Here is a 9039-nt window from a genome sequence, read left to right on the forward strand (position 1 = left end):
ATGTTAGTAATTACTGCGGTGGTTCAGGTCCACTCTACCTAAGGGCATGGCTAGACTTGCAGATGTAGAGCGTTTTGAGTTAAACCAGCATTCATAGAGCACAGTAGGGAAAGCGCTGCAGTCTGTCCACACTGACAGCTTCAAGCGTGCTGGCGTGGCCATATTTGCAGCACTCGCAGCGGCATTGGGAACGGTGCATTATAGGCAGCTATCCTAGCATGCAAGTGGCTGCACCGTGCTTTTCAAATTGGGGGGTGGGGTGCAGTGTGACAGGGAGTGCGTTGTGTGTATGTGGGGGGAGAGAAGGTGGGCTTTTGGGGGGCTGAGAGCATGTCAGCATGCTGTCTTGTAAGTTCAGACAGCAGCAGGCCCCCCTCCCCCACCCTTCCCCTCTTCTCTCTCTCTCTCACACACACACACACACACACACACACAGCATTCCACAGTAATGGTTGCTTTGTCTCGGAGGAGATAAGCAGCCGGCTGTCAGAAACGGTGCTTTCAACAGGCATTTCCGCATTCCTACAGCGGATTCCAAACAATGACAAGAGTGGCCACTTGACTTAAGGCAGTGGTTCTCAAACTAGGGCTGTCGCTTGTTCAGGAAAAGCCCCTGGCAGGGCGTGCTGGTTTGTTTACCTGCCGTGTCCGCAGGTTCAGCCGATCGCAGCTCCCACTGGCCACGGTTTACTGCTCCAAGCCAATGGGGGCTGGGAAAAGCAGCGTGGGCCGAGGGATGTGCTGGCCGATCTTCCTGCAGCCCCCATTGGCCTGGAGCAGTGAACAGTGGCCAATGAGAACTGTGACTGGCCAAACCTGCAGATGCGGCAGGTAAACAAACCGGCCCGGCCCACCAGGGGCTTTTCCTGAACAAGCGACGGCCCTAGTTTGAGAACTACTGACTTAAGGGGATTATGGGACATTTCCGGAGGCTGATCAGAGCGCAGTAAAGCAATCAGTAAAGCTGATCAGAGCGCAGTACAGTTCACACTGGCACTACGGCGCTCCAGCGGGGGCGCAGCAAATGTTATTCCACTTGCTGAGGTTGAGAACCAGCAGCGCTGTAGCCGCAGAGTCAGAGCACTCTATGTGCCTTGCCAGTGTGGACAGGTAGTGAGCTAGTGCACCCGGGGCTCCTTTACTGCGCTGTAATTCGCAAGTGTAGCCAAGCCCTCTGTTCCCTTTAAGATGTGTGGCCGTGCAGTTGCCTATTAAGCCCCACGCAGGGGCTCAGGGCTGCAGTGGGGAGAGATGCCTCTCCCCTAGCACTGACCTGTCGCAGCGGGGAGAGGCATCTCTCCCCACTGCAGCCCTGAGCCCCAAGCCCCAGCACGGACCAGTCCTGTACTTGCTGCAGCTGTGGGAGAGGAGCCCCTTCCTCAGCCCGGCCCAGGTCTGCCACAACTGCCTGGGAGAAGAGCCCCTCCCTCAGCCCAGCGCAGCCCTGCTGGAGCTGCCGCAGCCAGGGAAAAGAGCCTATCCCCCAGCCCCGAGCTGCTGCAGTGAGAGGGGGCCGGGGGGTCCTCTCTCCCCACTGCAGCCCCAGGGCAGCCTGCACCCCAAACCCCTCATCCCTGGCCCCACCCCAGAGCCCACACACCCCCTGCACCCCAACCCTCTTCCCCAGCCCTGAGCTCCCTCCCACACTCCGAACCTCTAGGCCTCACTCCCACCACATGAATTTTGTTATGTGCACCAATATGAAGGTGATGTGTCACACATCACCTCCAGAGTGGTGCACATAACAAAATTCATTCCGCACATGGACATAAAAAATTAGAGGGAACGCTGTACTTTACCCTCCTTTTGTTGGTGGTGCATGTCTCACCAGGAGCTCTTCCACCAACTTAAGAGGGGCAGTATGTGGGGCTGAGAGTCTGGGCTCTCAGCGCCACATGCTGCTTCCCACCGCCGGAAACCCAACTGCTTCCTGGGGCTCTTGGCTCCCTGCCACAGTTGGGCTCCCAGCTGCGAGCTCCGTGCCTAAAATCCGGGTGGCTCCTGGGAGCCTCTGTGAAGCCACTAGACTCCCTGTGGGGAGCCATCAGCCTCCAGGTAGCCAGTGGGGAGCTCAGCAACTACCCTAAAGCTCCCAGCTCCCTAAAGGAAGCCCAGCTGCAGTGGGGAGCAGGAGCTTCCAGGCAGGACCAAGAGCAGTACCAAGGCACCAGGCAGCACCTGTGGGGAACCAGGCAGGTGCAGCCCAGCTCAGAGCGGGGAGCCCAGGCAGCAGCTGGACTGGGAGCCAAGGACCAGCTAGACTTTGAGTGGGGCGGACGCAGCATGGCTGGGAATGGGGAGCCCAGAGGGGCAACGGGCTCTGCCCTGTGACAGCCCGACTTTGTCAACTACACAGCTACAGCTAGTTTATAATGTGATATGGCAGGAAAAAACACCCATGTAATTTTGGGAAATGTACACAGAGGCAGCAAGGGTGTACCTCCTTTTTCTATGTAGCTCTTAAGACAATACTGTACTCAAAATAGTGTGCCCAGTTCTGAGCATCCAATTTCAGAGGTAGGCTGTAGAAGAGCTACAAAAATAGCATGCCAGGAATTGACTAATAAGGAAAGAAAAGAGCTAAAGGGGAGACATATTTAAAGGTGTAAACATTAAGGAGGGAGATTACTATTTAAGATGGTAAAAAAGTATAATTAAAAGTAGTTGGAAGAAGTTAAGTGAAAAATTGAAGCTGATTAGCAAGACATTCCAACAATAAAATATTGTAACATATTTGATTCTCCCCGGAGGAAGTGAAGGAAGCCTATCATTTGAGACACCTGAAAGTAGATTGGAAAATAAAAGATCTAAAAATGTGCTGTTAGAGATTTCTTTAGCACCAATCACTAAAATATTTAAGTGCTTTAGGTGAAAAAACCAGCATCAGCAGTGAAATGGACTCAGTCACTAACTTCTGTTATCTCCCCTTCCTCAACAGCATTTTATTCCTGCCTTTGCAGGGTTTGTTTTTTTTTAAATGGGAACAAAAACTACCTCAATGACATTTGTGATCCTCAGGACATCGAAGTGTTGTTTTCTACTGAAAGACATCTTCCTCTCTTATAACTCTTCTCATTACTGGCCTATCAAGCTAAATCCCCATTTTTTCCCCCATGACCCTTAAAATAGCCTTGAACCAGCACTAATTTCAATTCATGCAATGATCAACTGCACCTGGGTCAATAGCAGAGCAAACATTACCAAAGTGATGCATTTGAGAATACGAATAGAGAGGAGAGCCATGGCCTTGAGTATTTACTTCTAATCCTCTAAATAATTTCAGAACATTAGACAATGCACTGGTGATGTGCTAATAATGAAAGAAAAAATGATGAAAAAAATCAGAGATGCAGTATATAAACCCACTCCTCGTTTAAAGTGATTGGAGTGGACAGTGAGAGAAAATCACCATCTTATTCCCAACACTCCTACTTACCAAAAAACCCATCCTAGGAAGAGTGTTACTGATCAAACTGGAATAACTTAATTTTGTTTCTAAATTTAATTACTAAGCCTAATTTTCTTTTCTGTGTTGTGGATTTTACCAGTAAAATCCACAAGAAGATTTTACCTTTGACAGCCCTGAAAAATAAATCAATGTTTTCGATTCTATCCCTGTCACAACAGTAAGATTTCTGCAGCAGGAGTTCCAGAACACCGTAAGTGCTGGGACACACTGAACAGTTGAGGAGAATAGCTGTTTTCTAGATCTAGTATGTTAATTTTGTCTAAAAATATGACCTGTATTCATCTCTGCTTGTATTTACAAAACATAATGTACACAACATTTTTAAATAATCAATACCATTTTCTCTTGAATCCCTTTATAAACATTTTACATCAATTGTCTGTGGTCTCAGTAAGCTCTAAAATATTCTGCAAAGCCTTCCATTAGCAAGTGCTAGGTTGTAAAAAGAAAATAAAAATGAAACTCAAGAGACTCAGTTGTTTAAACGTTAGAAAAAAGTCCTTTCCTGGGTTACTAATAATATCAGATTAGATTTTAAATTGTTTCATGGTTAATACATTTAATTTTTGCCATTTTACTTTTTGTATTTCACTCATATTGGGCAATGAAATAGGACTAAAATTTTATTTTACAGTTTTTAGGAAGTAGCATTATGTTTGGGCTGAGGAATTTCTTAAAACAATAAAATATTTTCACTTAAATTAATGTTTCTAGTCCTAGCAGATTTTGGAAACTTTTAAATATACAATGTAAATTTTTGGCCCAATGTGAATTGACAGTGTCCCCTTAACAAAATCAGATTCAATACTTTTCCTTAATAATCTATAACCAAGTTTCAGTTGCTGTATCTTCTAAAACTTCACTACCAGAGAATGAGTATTTCTATCATTCATATAGCCATCTACAGCCATTGACTGTGAATCAATTTAAGGTCTAGATATGCAGAAATACACACTGTATTGTTGCATACAGAGCAAACTACTAATCCATAATATACATAAATATTACAAGATGACTCACAAATTTTAGCATTAACTGCTTCTGAAGTTTCACTTTAGAACAGTTTTCAACTAAGTCAGCAATATTTTTCAGCATGAAACTCAGTATTTAAGTATAAATTTTAGGTACCTGATTACACACCATTAGAACTATGTTACCATGGGTCAACTGTTACAGATATAAAAATTTTATTAAAGTTAATGTTTAAAATCAAATTTACACAAGTTAAGAAGGAAGGTACTGAACTCTGGGGAGTTCTTAAGATATATACATAGTACATAACCAGCATAGACCCAGACTGGGGTGTGGGAGATTTTAAGACGTCAGTGGATAAGTGATCTCGATTATGCCACCCATAGAATGTATTTAGAGTCCAAGTCAGTATTGGTGTAGTGAGTAAGTACACGGGTGGGGTGCGTTCCTTGGTTCGAAGGAAGGAAGTGGGTTATTCCCCTGACCGGCGTTTCTCTATTACTCGACTTGGTACTGACGATGTCCCCTGATGTGCTCTGTGTATGTGTCTCTGGACCACCTGATGATGTCAGACACCATTAGCTGTCTCCTGAGTCAGGCGTAACATTGACCGATTCTACATGGACAATTGTTCTTACAGATATATTTCAGAACAATATCCTCTGAACTACATATAACAAACCCTTCAAGCTTAATATGCACTAAAGCAAGAAGCAGATGACAACAGCCCAGAGGTGAATTCTCATTTGTAAAAAGAAAGGGAGTACTTGTGGCACCTTAGAGACTAACAAATTTATTTGAGCATAAGCTTTCGTGAGCTACAGCTCACTTCACCGGATGCATCCGATGAAGTGAGCTGTAGCTCATGAAAGCTTATGCTCAAATAAATTTGTTAGTCTCTATGGTGCCATAAGGTACCACAAGTACTCCTTTTCTTTCTGCGAATACAGACTAACACGGCTGCTACTCTGAAACCTCTCATTTGTAAGGTTCACTCCAAGTTTGGTAGGTGGAGTACTGCTCTAATAGGCAAAAGAGTCACTGCTGCCTCTGCTTTATTGTTGCTACAGCTCACCAGCTTTAAAGCAAATAAACATTTCCTTCAACAGACAAAAACATGTATTCAACGGATAAGAAGAAAAAAAACCCATCAGGCTGTATTGTGCTGTACTGGCTTAGCAACAGTAGACTTACATCAATCATCATTTATCAGATGATGTTATCTATATAGTTGGTATATTAAGAACAACGTAGTACTTGCGTAAGTCCAGGACTTGAAACAACACACTCTGTTTTCCATTGTCTTCTAATGAAAACATGAACTTCAGGTTTCACATTTCCTTCCCCAGCTACCTGCTTCCTAAAACACTAATGTGAATGGAGTCAATTACCTTCCTTCTGTTCATTCAGAAAAGGGTTCTTAGGTTTTAAACAAATTATTCAAATCATTTAATAAATATTAGAATCATAGAAATGAAAGACCTATTTGGTCACCTTGCAAATATCTTTGCCAATACATAATTGTTCCCTGTAGCACCAACCCAAACCTTTAATTTAGAGAAAAAAAATATTTCTAGAAGAAACTCTACTATAAACAAAAGTTCACTTCAAAACAAGACACTGTTCAAGCACCTCCTCATTTACAGAAGCAGCTGAGCAGTGTAGTTTGAGTGGGTTGAACATAAAGAGAAAAACGGATTTTTTTTTTTAAATGTTAGTCAAAGAAATTTACATGTGTTGTTTTGGGCGTATCCTTGCTTAGTTACTTAAGTTAATGTTTTTCTGCGGATGAAAGTTAACGTGATTTAAATTTTATTTACTTTCAACCACACGAGGAAGAGGTCTGCTTAAAACAAAAAGCAACGTGACTTCCCCATTTCCCACCCAAAAATTGTTAATACTGTATTCTTTAAGTTATATCTCTGGTATCCAGTACAGGAGTTGTTATACTGAGGAATTAAAACAGAAGACTTTTTAAAACAATTCATCCTAAATGCAAGTTTGTGTGCATCTACATACGCTCACATAGCATATAACCCAGCATTTTTTCCTATGCTTAAGTAGGCTGAGTTTTCCAAAAGTCTACTTCATAATAGTATGGCTATTGAATAAATGAAAAGGAAATAATTAACTCTCAGAACAAGTCCAATAGCATTTTTTAATCAGAACTCAATAAGACCACTTTACAATGAGCTCAACTTCTAAAAAGTACCTCAAATGAAATATAGTTCTCTATTTAAAACCATAGGAGAAACAAATTACTTAGTAAATACAGTGGGACCCTCTTTTAAAGATTTTTTTTTCCTACAGAATGACTTATGAGCAGAAGTTCACTGTAACAGGAACTGCATATTGCAATACACTGAATTAAACTGAAACTGCCTAGAGTGAAACATTCCGGCAGGGCCACCATTAACAAGCAGCCAATCACTTGTCCTCAGTGACCACTTTGAAGTAACTACAGCATTACTGTGTTTACTCTTTAGACACCATCTCTAATAAAAAAACAATTTTTGTTTGTGCGTTGGATAGCCACGTATGATCCTGAAAACAGGTATATGCTGAAATGTAATAATAAGCAGAACCATTCTAGCATTTTGACAATTTTGTTTTGGCACACTTCAGACTTCCTCTGCTTGAAAAACAACAGCATAACATTACTTTTAGTACTACTTAATTTGTTTGTGGACTATTATTAAAACAATGTGTCAAGCACTCCTCGTCATACAAAGACAAAAAAAAAGTTTGGGCAGTGAACAACATGGCACAATTTAAATGTCCAATAGCATATCATATACAACACTACCAACCCTCCAACCATAGTTCTTAATGGAATTAAATACAGCAGAACATGCACTAAAATCCCATTTCTAACAGGAAACCCCTATTTTAAGCAATCACTTTGGAATATCTTCCAAGATAGGTGGAAGAGTTTTATCTGACCTTTAGTTAGAGACACACCTCCGACAAACAAGTGAGTTTTGTTGATGTATGGCTTTACTAGAGTACAGTGAGAACTAAACAGAAATCAGGTGTCCATGTGACAGTTGTCTCTAATAAAGGCGATCTACTGACCCAAAGGACAGCCGTCAAGGGAGGGAATCTGTTTCACTTAAGAAAAGGAGTACTTGTGGCACCTTAGAGACTAACAAATTTATTCACTTAAGATTTTCTACAGCACTTACCACTACACTACCCCAGTGTTGCAGCAACCTTAACTCATCTGTGGGAGCAGAGTGAAATTCAGAAGGTTCCCCTCACCCTTTTGGTGGGCACAGAAATCTAAAATAAAAAACAGCCCTTCAAACCGCCTTCCCCATCTTCACCACTAACAGCCAGGCACAGAAGTGGGGAAAGAAACGATTGAGGAACCTACAGGCCCTGGTCAGACTCACTCACACACCAGCCGCTGGGTCAGAAGGTAAGAGCCTGGCACGGGTCCCAGGAGAAACCCGACCCACACACGACACAGGGCCACAGGAGCAGCCTCTGGGCCCTCCAAGGGCGGTGTGTGTGTGTGTGTGTGTGTGTGTGTGTGGGTGGGGGGGGGGCCCTCCAGCGATCCCAGATGGGGGGTTTCTTCCCCCACCCCCAGGCTGTCGCCTCACAGCAGTGCCTGGGCCCCCCAGTCTGTGGGTGGGGTGGGGCGAGGGCACAGTGGGGGAGCGGGGCGCGTGTCTCCGGAGTCAACGCCTGCCCTCGGGACGCTCTCCTCAGGGGCGGGGGAGGCCAGGGTCTCACCTTCCAGCCCTGACCCGGCCGCCTCCCCGCTGTCACCCGAGCGCAGCGGCCCGGCCCCGTCTCTTACCTCCGGCCTCCGGCAGGGGCGGCTGGGCCTGGCATGGCCGGGCGCAGAGTAGCTCCGCACAGGGACCAGGCGGGTGTTATCTGGGGCCTCCCGGGGCGGCCGCCCTCAGGGGGACTCCATGTCAAAGCCCGCAGCAACAGAACCCGCCTCGGTCCGACCCAGCCCCCACCGCCCACTTAGTCCATTCCTCCCAGCATGCAACGCGACCAACAACCGCGGACACGCCACTTCCGGCCGCTTGCTGGAGCCGCCCGGAAGCCCCAGCCTGTAGCCTAGCGGCTTCCAGGGAGATGCCTGACGCCCTGCGGCCATCTTAAACCCGGGCAAATCTCACGTCGCCTTATGGTAAGGGTAGGGATTCAGCGGCCATCTTGGACCCGGGCAAACTGGCCTTTTTCCGTATGGTAGCGGTAGGAGCCATCTTAGATTAGGGCCGAGCGGCCCCGTTTGCCTTTGACGGGGCTTTATGAAGCGATATGGAAGCCCGAGCGGCCATGCTGAAGTAGGGCACCTTGCCCTTTCCCTGAGCGGGCAACAGGGAACTCGCGCGTCAGGCTGGGTCCTAGAGAGGGAGAGCCCCACCCTAGGGGAGTCTGGCTGCGCCTGCAGCTGGGAGGAGTGAAGCTGGGGAGGGGGGGATTGCCCCTCACTCAGCCCCCTTCCCTGCACAGCCTTGGGACCAGCACAGCCGGTGACTGACTCCACACTCCCTGCCCATCGCCCTGCCCTTAGGCCTGTCGCAGAGCAGGAGGCTCACGCCTCTGTTGGCAGCCCCATGCATTCAAAAAAT

The 9039-nt window shown here is 45.9% G+C and overlaps 1 protein-coding gene across 5 annotated transcripts in view; it reads right to left on the reverse strand.

The window, feature by feature from the left end:
* The window catches only part of AFTPH (aftiphilin), a 60384-nt gene extending 51932 nt beyond the window's left edge, over positions 1-8452 (reverse strand). For 4 of the 5 annotated variants that reach the window (XR_007355595.2, XM_048842675.2, XM_048842676.2 and 1 more), the window contains exon 1: positions 8250-8452. The gene's annotated coding sequence lies outside the window, so the exon portion shown is untranslated. The remainder of the gene's footprint in view (positions 1-8249) is intronic. The other variant, XM_075127215.1, reaches the window with a different exon arrangement.
* Positions 8453-9039: the final 587 nt, after the last annotated feature.

This window comes from Caretta caretta, chromosome 3 (genome assembly GCF_965140235.1).
Source record: "Caretta caretta isolate rCarCar2 chromosome 3, rCarCar1.hap1, whole genome shotgun sequence".
Lineage (NCBI taxonomy): Eukaryota > Metazoa > Chordata > Testudines > Cheloniidae > Caretta > Caretta caretta.